The sequence below is a fragment of the Macrobrachium rosenbergii genome, chromosome 2 (assembly GCF_040412425.1).
Source record: "Macrobrachium rosenbergii isolate ZJJX-2024 chromosome 2, ASM4041242v1, whole genome shotgun sequence".
Lineage (NCBI taxonomy): Eukaryota > Metazoa > Arthropoda > Malacostraca > Decapoda > Palaemonidae > Macrobrachium > Macrobrachium rosenbergii.
The window spans coordinates 67,659,006-67,671,554 of record NC_089742.1 but is presented as its reverse complement, the minus strand read 5'-3'; the positions used below and the strand labels follow the sequence as shown (position 1 = coordinate 67,671,554).

The following is a 12,549-nucleotide window of genomic DNA, read 5'->3' as shown; positions in this document are numbered from 1 at the left end:
TCATCTGACTCAGCTCCTGTCAGTGGAGTTTGCCATGCATATGTGTTGGAAAGTCCAACTGGCAAGTCAGATTCTGCACTGATTACTGCTATGTGGACAAAGTTACACAGATTCCGACCTTCAGCATAGAACAGATGACTGTGTTGTTACCATGGATCAAGGCTATGAAACCTTCACTTTCATGACTCTCTAAGGGTGCATGGATAAGCTGTAATGGCCTTGGTCATGAAGAATGCTCCTGCTATCTTCTCTCATATGATCAATAGCCTAATACATTAGCAGGATGGGGTCATTGCCTGTACCGATGACATAATCATCTACAGCAACACGTGGAAGAGAACATGAGAAGGCTATACATGTTGTGTAAAAGACTACAGTAGAGGCCACTCTACATGTGTGACAATTAGCCTGCTACCATCAGGGCCCCTTGAGCATGTTGTATGGTGCAGTTCTGATAGACCTGCCCATGCAATAACTGCCTGTTTTGCTCTATACCACATCTCAATCACGTAGCACTTCTTGGAATGACCAGATACTACCAGGAGTTCTGCCCAAGATAAGAGAAAGTACCTAAGAAACAACTTGGTGCCACGCAACATTTGAGGCACTTAACTGGTTACTGAGTACACTGTCCATACTTAAGTCACCAGACTTTGATGAGGCATTCAAAATTGCAGTAGATGTTTGCAATCTGAGGCAATCTGAGAACTGGCACCAAGCTAATGCAGAAAGGTGGTCAACAGCCTGTACCCTACCTCTCAAAATTCAATTAGCACCAGTGTAATAAAGTGAAGATTAAAAATGAGTTGCTGACCTTGATTCTTGTTCTGAAGCATTTTGGTGTTTATTTTCTGGGCAATAAGTCCATGACTAAGATTTATACTGATCTTAACCTGTTAGTTTGCTTCTACAGGATGAATAGATTTCTTGTCCAGAAATAAATAAATGAAATATATATATATATATATATATATATATATATATATATATATATATATATATATATATATATATATGTGTGTATCAAGTATAAGGGAACCCATAGAAACTCCAAAATGTGGAAAATACAGGCTATATTTCAGAGACCAAATGCCTCTCTCCTCAGACAAATATTGAATGGGGAGACAGTTTGGTCTCTGAAATATATCCTTTATTTTCCACATTTTGACGTTTCTAAGAGGTCCCTTACATTTGATGGAATTCTGTTTTAACAAAATATTTCAGTCATATTTATATATGTATAATTAGTATATATATCATATACATATAAATATAATTTACATATATAAATGAATAAATAATTATATATAAATATATATCTACATATATAATATATACATATATATATAATACATATAATATATATATATATTTTATTATAAATTATATTATGTACAGATATATTCACTATACATATATGTAATATATAAACTTATATAATCTTACTATAAATCATATTCATATTCCAGAGTAAAAGTCATGATTTTCCTAAGTTTTAATGCATGATTTGAGCAATTTTGACATTCATTTCATTAGCACATACGAAGTTCTGGAGATACTGGACCCCCCCTCCCCTGCCACCCTTTATATCATACAATTACTGGAGGCCACAGTGGGAAAGCAGGGTTTGTTGGGTGGGACAAAACACCAAACAAGTGTAATACACAAGGTTATAATTTACCTAACCAAACCTAGCTCACCAGGTACTTACCTGGTCAAAGGGGGGAGGGGGAGGGAAGACCAGCCCTACACCTGAGGCAATGTAAATGGAAATAAAATGTTCCAAACTGACCTAGGGCACTGTGTTTTCTTTGGCTGGGGAAAGGGCTTGGCCCACCTTAACCCCCACCTAACCTAACCTATGAAACTGTAAATTAAAATGAATAATAGGTTTGTAACCTGACCTAACCATGCCTAACCTAACCTAAGGCGCTGGATCCTTACCTCGCCTGGGGACTTCAGCCCCATGAACCCCCAGACTAACATAACCTAGGTTACCAAGTCCTTACTTGCCTAGTGCATGATGTCACTTTTAAAACCTTCAATAACCCTTATCTTAATCACAATCACAACTTGCAGAAGTATCATGTATTTCACTCTTGTATTTTCCACATCCAAAACCCCAAGTTCCCTCTATGGTCCCCCTTAAGTGTTTGATGAAAGAGCCCAATATCTTTACAACTAAACCTACAAGTTTGCTACTGAAACGAATGTTGGAACACAAACTAACACATAGGAAAACATTTTCAATTCTAGAAAACGATTATGGTTTAATGTAAAAATTTATCATAAGGTCAACAAACCTTACCTTAATCAATATCAGACCTTGCAGGAGTAGGCTAACTTACGAATAGTTGACTATTCTTAAAAAAAAATTCACAATTACGCATTTTCCCCGCACCCAAAAGCCTACAATTTTACAATATATGTCTGATATCTTTAAACTACTATGTAGCCTAAATGAATGTAATAAACATTGAACATACTAACAACAAATCCAAAAATTAAACAAGTCGATATAACATATGGAACAAGAATTAATCGTGCACCAAAGTTACCAAAACTAGTATTGATGCCGGTTTTCGCAATGAACGCTTAAATTCCAAAATACCATATAATTAGCGAAACTAAGAACACAAGAACCAATCAGGTTCAGGTATTATTATTATACGACGTTCCAAATGCACTACACATCCTTACCCACGATAGTCTACATGAAAAAAAAAATAGTCTGATTAGGTGGTCGACTCGCGTAGCAGACAAATCACGAACTTAAAAAAGGTCCGAGTGGGTAACAACATTCGTCTGTAAATATTTCGGTAACAGCAAATATGGGATATATTTTAGTATTATCTGAGTAAGAATATTAAGGAAACTTAAGGACAGCAAAAATTCCAGCGTCGAGGGCAGGTACTAAAACAGTGCATACACACAATATATATATATATATATATATATATATATATATATATATATATATATATATATATATATAATGTATATTTATGCATATATATAAAAATGCATTGTTTATATATATATATATATATATATATATATATATATATATATATATATATATATATATATATATATATAAAATATATATATATATATATATATATATATATATATATATGCGTGTGCAGAATACGTGTACATGATGAAAGGTTGGAGCAGCTGAGCTGAATTTTTCATGATGTGTCAAGGATAACTGATGATATGAAACATGTGGGAATTTGTTCAATACTAAGATTACGTGGTCCTCTAGTCTACAGAGCTGAATAAAGGGCTCGTTAGTGCCAGCATTGTTTTATGAGGTCAGCCCCTATTTTGGGGGGGAGGACAAATGGTAAGAGGATAAATCACGTTGCTTCCAGACTGTGGGGGGACAATAGCTTAGCACCGAGCGTATATTTTTCGTAAGTACTGCGAGCAAGAAGCGGAGACTTACTAAGATAGGTGTTTTCTGCAAGGGGTTTACCCACGATGCAGAGATGAATGAATTTGGCGGTAACCACAGGCATTTCATTCTAGAACCACACAGTTAGAGAAAACGACTTAATGATGACTAATATAATGTATGTATATGTATATAAATATATACAGTATACATATAGGAACTCGCCATCTTTGTACGTCTAATTCCCTAAAGAAAAAGCTGAGGTAAAAAACGCTCACGATGATGGCACAGCACTTATGAACATAAACTCAGCCAACTCCTTACCTCTGTAGCAATATGATATTCAACAGTAGAACGTAAGAATGTCTTCCTTCCATCCCTCGCCCGAACTTCGTTGCGTAAAATAATGATGTCTTGTGACCATTTGGCACCGATTCACTCTTCGCAATCCAAAACAAGGTAGAATATCAGCAAAAATGGTTTACGGTCTTGATGTGGTGCATTAGGCCTACAGTCCTAATGGACACTTTTCCATACACAAAAACTAATTTCTTTCGCATTATGCTGTCAGACGAAGATTAGTCTTTAACTGTTTTTAAAATGATATAAGCATAACACTTTCGTGTTGATCTGCTCAGCACGGGTAGGTGTCGAGTGAGAGAGGCGTCTTCACAAAGCTTTCATCATGTACTACACCTATTCTGGCTACTATAAAGCATGAGTTCGCCATGCAGGAAGACCCATTGTTTCCTTTATTCTGCAGGATACAAGGTTTAGAGCCATTCTTCAGGTAATTAAACTTTCGTTCTTACTAATGCTAGCCAACAAAATCCGATAAAAAACGCACCGTAACACGGAAAACAGGAGACAATATAGCATTGCACTTGTCACACAAATCACATACAAAATCACACCGCCTTTGGATGTTTTGGTGTCAGCTGGTAACTTCGGTGTATTACTCCGCGGTGTTCGCTGCCATTTGACTTGCTTAATATTTATTTATTTTGAGATTCGTAAATTTACCTGATCCCTATATGTTGCCATCCCTTCGATGATTTTATTCATATGCTTATGGAAAATTACTGTTGCCTACAGTAAAAGTAACAGATTATTTATCAACAAATAATTAGTAATGTGATATCTGGCAACTTACATCCTGGGCATTTTTTAAAATGTGTTGATCATTTTCTACATTACTTGATGAATTTTAGTTAATCTCTATGACAGATATGTTCAACTAAAAAGTATTAATATAATTTATACTTAAAAGCATTTTCAAATAATATTCGGATTAGTCAATGAGTTCCCCGTATTTCTCTTCACTCCCTCGGGTTTTAGCTGCTGATGGCAAAGGCTTAATTTCTTGAATCAGACAGTTAGTGAACATTTAAGGTAAGGGGTAACAGCCTAGGGGAAAATTAGGTGAAACACAACGGTATGAAAGGAATTTTAAACTGGTGGCGATGGAGACAGAGAACGAGAGAGAAAAAACCAACTTGATATGGAATATAGAGATAGATCTGTGTTGGTGCTATTGACTTGGCTATGGTGCTATTTTCTTCCCTCATTGATCATCATCAGGTTAGATTATAAGGTAATTCTACAATATACGTGCTTTCTGAACTGTTTTGGTTTAGATGTACATATAACACTGATTGAATACTCCTGATTCTACAGTATTATTATAACAATTTAAATAGGAATAGTACCTGTAAGGTATTTAAGATGTTACCAGAAAGAGAGAGAGATAATGGGGAGAGAGTGGGCAATTTCGTCTTTGAAACCAGGCTTTCGCATATAGGTTTTTGACCAGTAGTAAGGGAAAATGCTTTCGTTCCCCTGAGATTCCAATTAGTACGTTCAGAGCTGAATTGCTGCTGAAAGCAAAGTAAAAACAGCTTTGACTAAATGGCCATACACTGTCAAACGTGTCTGTCAAACCTGCTGGCTGAACAAACACCATACCTTCAGCTGGATTGAACAAACCTCAGTTTGTACGTACCAGCCCTGCCTGAAAATTATTGTTATACTCGGTGATACTTCATCACGCCACATAGGGGTAATACACGGCGAGCATTGAATAAAGAGGCACCATATTTAAACATACTAGGGCTGGATATCAAAACTAGTACAAAGAGGATACGAAAAAGAAAATAATGGATGAAAAGTAGTTACGAAGAAAAGAGCGCAAATTCTCTTATATAAGCTTCGAGAGAGAGCTGGAGATTTCACACTTAGAAGATTTCAAAGCTTTTTGAGAAGGGACAATGAAGTGTTTATAAAGTTTCTGGAGAAAATGACGCCCTATATTAACATACCAACTATATATATATATATATATATATATATATATATATATATATATATATATGTGTGTGTGTGTGTGTGTGTGTGTGTGTGTGTGTGTGTGTGTGTGTGTGTAAAATATCGTAGCTCACAGGTATCCCTTGCCCCACATTCACTCGGTGAGTGGTTCAATCTCCGCCTACTGCTACAAGTTAACTATACTTTGAATGGCTACTGACGGCAAATGGGAGTCGAGAAAAGGGTGTGGAGTTAGCAGTCTCATCTCTAAGGACCTGAAAAGAACCGGAAGGCGTTACCCTTCAGCTCCAAGTGATAACATTTTCATAGACGCTAAACAAGCATGATTAAGACTGAGGGTAATTGGGAACAACCATGGAAGATGCCTTCTTAACTCTTGAGCTGAGTATGAGCTGGTGTGACGTCAAAAATAACACTTAATTCCTCCAGAATTTGGAAGGCTTCATAACGTGTATAAGATCAGCAACTGACTGATTGTTTCATGAAAGCTGGTGTTGCAACGACTCTGGTCATCAACGTCGTAAAAACAACACAAATTTTGGGACAGGAAATACTCGAACGTCAAGTAATTCAACAGCTCTTGATCAAGTAGAAGGGTTCTTTTAGCCCATAATAAGGCAATCAAGTTCATTTTAATAATTAGCTAAACATGAGTTATCTTGATTTATAGCGTTGTCACGTACGATATTCTGGGCTTATGCCTGTTGAATGTGTAGACATGAAGGATGTGCTAATGTACATTTTTTGTCAGGACAAGCCAAGCTTAATGCCCATCTGCTGGTAACGAATAGTTCTCTCTAGACCTGTTATCCCTTTTTTTTTATATACAGTCTATCTTGAAGGTTTCAACAAACAGACCAGTTATATCTTCAGACAGCATTTAAATTTCCAGTATCCCTCACAACATTTGTGTGGGTGTGAGTGCGTGCACGTGTGTGCGCGTTTGTGTGTGAAAGGGAGAGAGAGAGAGACAGACAGACAGGGACATCGACAGCGAGAGTTACAGATGAAGACTTTTATTTCCTCTCTGCAGCGTTTCATTGATTTTGATAGAAGGTCTCTTTGCCGCCGTGGGTAAAACAAACAAAATAAATATCATGGTACATTTCAAAGTTGATCAGGCGTCGCCTCGACTTCTCTGTCTGACAAGTTGGTTTGGCCCTTAACTCCGGACAAGTTTACCGGACAACTTATTTTAATCAAAGTTGGTGGAATAACTTGGCCGGCAATCGGCGGTCGTATGGAAGAAAAGGCAGACTTATGCTTTGAAGAAGTTTTGTTTTGCCTTCACCCGAGTCAGTGCTTCATGACAGCCCGACTCTCTCTCTCTCTCTCTCTCTCTCTCTCTCTCTCTCTCTCTCTCTCTCTCTCTCTCTTCATTTGTCTTGTTCCTTTGGGATACCAGTGTTTTCGTTATTTTTTACACCTTTTCTGTCTGCGGAAAATCTGGTAAACGTCTTTCTATATTTACGCTGCTTAAATCAAGAAGAACGATCGATTTTAAAATCTTTTGAGACCCTGCACAGTCATACTGATTCCTTTCAACACGCAGATATTCATTTCCTTTGGCTCGTCTATTCACCAAATATTCTATCACCCAGTTCCAGACTTGGGGGATTTGTCAGCGTTCAAAAACAGGAAAGCCTATTTGGACGTCCTTCCCAACCGAATGCACTATTACAACGGAAAACTGAATAACATTCATCGCCTGGTTACTTTTAGGGTGTACTTCTCTCCCTTGTCAGGGAAGAGTTTTCATGCTTTTTTCGAAGCCACTCAAGTATTTTCATCGTCGTCCCTATCGTACTTGTTCCAGCTTATTTCGTGTCATCATTTCCTGTCCTGATTTTCCTGTTTCTTGACTTTTATGTGTTTCAGAAGTTCATTTTGTGTTTCACGTCTTACCTCACCATATATATATATATATATATATATATATATATATATATATATATATATATATATATATATATATATATATATATATATATATATATATATATATATATATATATATATATATATATATTAAGTTAAAGTCCTCCTGGGCCTCTGTAGGCTCATAGGGCAGGCTCTGATCTGTTTCTTAGGCCGACAGCCAGGTGGGGACAGGTCCCAATGCCTATGACAAGTGTCGCTGGGCCACTGTTTAACTCCCCAGCTGGAGGGCTGGTACCTATTCTCCTACTGAATATATATATATATATATATATATATATATATATATATATATATATATATATATATATATATATATATATATATATAAAGTTCATTGGGAAACATCAAAGAAAGTGCCATTCTTGGTGCGCTTACCTTTACCTAGCGTAAAAAGCTTTTCATTGAAGCTCTCTTCCCTGGACGGTTAAATGACAAAATGCCACAGTGACTGTTACATACATATTCAGTTCCCGTGGGCAATTGGTTATCATCCTTGCCTCGTCAGCAAAAATCGTCAGATCGATGGTGTTTTCTGAAAAAAATAAAACTGTTACACTCTTGTTGTCATATGCAGAAACTATGTACCTCGTAGATACTTGAGTGTGGTAGGTCACAGCAGTGGTGAAGAAGAACACTGGGCTAGCAGCGTCATCCCAGCGGACTTACTGATGACCGAATGGTTAATATGTTATGAGGGTATTAAACTCTATGTACGGGAGACTTCATGGTAAGAATCTTTCAACAGGAAACACTAGTTTGTATGATGTCCTTACAAGATATTATTGGTGCAAAGACACTGAATGGGAATGTCGACGTATGAAGACTTCGCACAGAATGTTGTACGATATACAAGTTCGACCCGACAGAGCATATAACTTATTACATAACTGAGTTAACACCGCATGTGACTCATAATAAAAACATGATTCTCGTTAGTATATTTCCTCTGTTGAGGGATGGTGCCGTCAGAGCACCTTAATCGGGTGACTGCAGCGTCCCTTCGGCCCCTAGCTGAACCCAATTTTTAGCTCCTTTCTATACTTCCATTCTAGCTTCCTCCCTTCAGTCTTGCTGTCTAAAACCTATAACTATTTCTTTTTAGCACAACTGCACTGCGGGGTTTTCTCCCATTTCCACCTTTGATCCCTGTACGTTATCTCCTTTTTCTCTGGCTCTATTTATCTTGCTGTCCAACCAATCCAGCTCCTTTTTTACACTGTCTAAACTTTGAATGGCTAATAGTGCCCCAGAGTTTGTTTGTACAGCCTTCGTTGGGCAGTCGGTAGAGCTGCGGACTGGCACTCGCTGGGCCGGAGTTCGATTCCCCCTGCCGGCTGATGAAGAGTTAGAGGAATTTATTTCTGGTGATAGAAATTCATTTCTCGCTATAATGTGGTTCGTATTCCACAATAAGCTGTAGGTCCCGTTGCTAAGTAACCAATTGGTTCTTAGCCACGTAAAATAAGTCTAATCCTTCGGGCCAGCCCTAGGAGAGCTGTTAATCAGCTCAGTGGTCTGGTAAAACTAAGGTATACTTAACTTTTGTACAGCCTAAATTTCATAAAACAAGCGATAGCGTTACGGGATTATGAGGAATCTTTCATTTTATTAGTAGCTCTCAGCATGCCATTTTGAAAAACTCAGGTACACACACTAAAAAGTATTATTCATAATATATAAAGAAGATTTTTTATTATACTTTGAAATAATGTTTGATTGCAGAAGTTCAAGAGATTTCATGGCGAAAAAGAAAAACTTTGTAACTGTATTCTAAAATATGATCAAGCTTGGAGCTCTTGTGTTCTTGAAAGACTTCTAATAATTAGTATTAATTCCCTCCGCCAATAAAACACATTCAGATGTTCAGCAAGTTTGGATTTCCCGGCTATCCGTTGTTTTGAATCGAAGCGGCCCCTAGGTAATGGGCCGTAAATTGCTACGACAAAACAGATGCAGACACCAAATTTGTTCTTCTACATGTTTAATGACTGCCTGGATAAACTGCGCCGAACTCCGAGCACACACACCTTCCTGCCTCATTGAATAATTCAAAGCGCCTTGCCCAGTGCTCGTGAAATAACATCATTAGACCGATATAAGGTTTGAACTGGGATCTTGTTGGACTTTCCTTCCGGCTGCACTGTTTTTATGACTGCAATTTTCCTAAGGCTTCAGTATTTGTTTAAGGGACTTCCTCTACACGCAAGGAAAGCTGTTTCCCTCCCGATTTTGATTTGCTTTTGCAGTTCACGAATTTCATGCTTATCTTTATTTCGGAAAGTTGTTATTCCAAGATTTTATCTTAAAGTGAACTGGCGACGCTTTATTAAAAAAAATTGCGTAGAAATACTGAAAATTAATTTAGCAAAATAATGTAATTCATATTAATTTACGATTGACAGTGTATGTAAATCGTAAATTTACATACGCAGGTCTATATATTTCGTAAAAATTCATGTGGAACTGAACAGAGACGGTGGTCATTTATGTTATATAAAAAATGTAAATTTCAAGCCACATCAAAGACAGGTTGTAGTTGCGCCATATATTCATCCAACTGCCTCTATCAATCAAGATTTGCCAACAGAGTGGAGAAATTTTCAAAATCTATTCTGCGTATTTACTTGTCTGTCTATCTTCTTTATATTCACCTAACCGGCTAACGTTTAAAGAAATGATAGTGTAAACAAACAGAACCGGTGATAGTGATTCTAGTTTAAACAATGTGGAGCATCTATTTGAACGACCACAAGAGGGAAAGTTTTTTGGAAAAAGGAAAAGATTCAGGTTAATGGGAGCTTGTCAAAACTATGGGAGACGTCATTTTATCTTTTACTAGAGAAAATATACAATATTTTGCATTTTTAACAGTATTACAATCAGAATTTGATCAAAGTTCACTGAACTAAATAATATCTGAAAGCAGACCAATAATTTAAGAACGTGTTTTCTGAAAATTAAGGTTTAGTTATCGTATGACCTGTGACGTCCGCAGAATGTTCTAATGAGTGAGGGAAAATAAGTTGCTTGATAAGAATATCAATTTTCAGTGTTGACTAATGTTTTCACGGGAGAATACTGCAGCACTGGGAAAGGACAATTTACTTCTGAACATACACATACTTTTATATATATACACTATGTGTGTGTGCGTGAATATATATATATATATATATATATATATATATATATATATATATATATATATATATATACATACATACATATATATAGAATATATATATACTGTATATATCATATCTTAGGAGGTTTAGATGATTCGCAAAATATGATACTCATATCTAGAACAAAGGTTGTTTACAGTGCAGTTGATCTGCTTTCTAACGGAACTGTAGAAATCTAGGCATCTTTTCCCGTATAGAGGGAAGAAGCAAAATAAAAAAAATTACTGGTACAGCGATATGCTGATTTTACATTATACGCCAGCATGTTTTTTATTTATTTATTTTTTTTTAACTTAGTAGAGCCTTCCGATAGAAATAAGTAGATACACCATAAAGTAACGTAAGCGGATCACTTACTGAATGTGTAAAGCATCTCACATGAATGGAAAAGCAACGCTTTTCTCCCATCATACCTCGACCGCCAAGTATACTGAATCACCAGCCCTCCTTACAAATAACTAGACGCGCCACGCAATCTTATAATAATAATCATTCTTACGCGCTATCACATCGTTACGTATTCACAGAACTAGTCGTTATTCTTAATAAGTGTTTTGGTACTTTTCACAGTAAGCCATGTGTTCCATGAAAGGAATTATCTATTCACAGAGGTACTTATCAATGTTATCTAAACGTTTGGGGTTTTTAACAGTAGGACATACAATGTGATTAGGCACAACACCGCACTGTCGTCATTAACTATTTGAAGGATTAGACGTATTTTACGTTCAGTTAGCAACGGGCCAGTGGAATCATTATAGCGAGAAATGAATTTCTATCACCAGTACCGCACTGTCGTCACTGCTCTTCACAGTTACTTTAGTAGGTCATGCAGTTATGTATTCAATCTTTAATGTCATTTATAAAAAGCACAATTCAGGAGAAAAAATGTCTCTCTCATTGTGTGTGTATACACACATTTATGTATGTATATATATATGTATATATGCATATATAATATATATCTATATATATATATATATATATATATATATATATATATATATATATATATATATATATATATATATATATATAATGTGCGTTTGCATGTGTAATTTTATATTTAAGGTAATCTTTCTGGTTTTAATTCCAAACTTACACATAGAAAAGCTATCTATCTATCTATCTATCTATCTATCTATCTATCTATATACATATATATATGAATTTTTATCACATCACCGTGATTCATATACAAGCATTAAGCTATAAACGTCCTTTAATATCCAATTCGCTCTACCTTGGAAATAATATATTTTCATATACGTTACCAAAGGGGAATTTTTTTTAGATGATAATAAGTTCGTCGTCCCGTGGGCTCGAATCAACGAAAGACAAGAACTCTGGACTACAGTGACGCCTTTACCCACACGGCCAACAAGTGAGGTATAAGTTGATACCGACCCTCACCTACAAATCACCGTCGAACTCAGGTATCTGATGTGATAAAAATTCTTTCATAATATGGCTACATACGACAAACGCACTACATGGTCAGCATGGCAGAGGTGGGTTGATATCGATTCTAAATACAAATACCTGAGTTCGACGGTGATTTGTAGGTGAGGGTCGGTATCAACTTATACCTCACTTGTTGGCCGTGTGGGTAAAGACGTCACTGTAGTCCTGAGTTCTTGTCTTTCGTTGGTTCGAGCCCACGGGACGACGAACTTATTATCAATTAAAAAAAAA

The 12,549-nt window shown here is 36.4% G+C and overlaps 2 protein-coding genes across 3 annotated transcripts in view; one reads left to right on the top strand and one right to left on the bottom strand.

Moving 5' to 3' along the window:
* The window catches only part of Rpb7 (DNA-directed RNA polymerase II subunit Rpb7), a 525,952-nt gene that overhangs the window by 472,411 nt on the left and 40,992 nt on the right, over nucleotides 1-12,549 (bottom strand). Inside the window, exon 3 of one of the 2 annotated variants that reach the window (XM_067120360.1) lies at nucleotides 8,045-8,201. The exons of the other annotated variant lie outside the window; for it this stretch is intronic. The gene's annotated coding sequence lies outside the window, so the exon portion shown is untranslated. The remainder of the gene's footprint in view (nucleotides 1-8,044; nucleotides 8,202-12,549) is intronic. 2 annotated transcript variants of the gene reach the window in all.
* Nucleotides 1-12,549, top strand: part of LOC136848112 (uncharacterized) — a 408,534-nt gene that overhangs the window by 356,965 nt on the left and 39,020 nt on the right. The gene's annotated exons all lie outside the window — the stretch shown is intronic.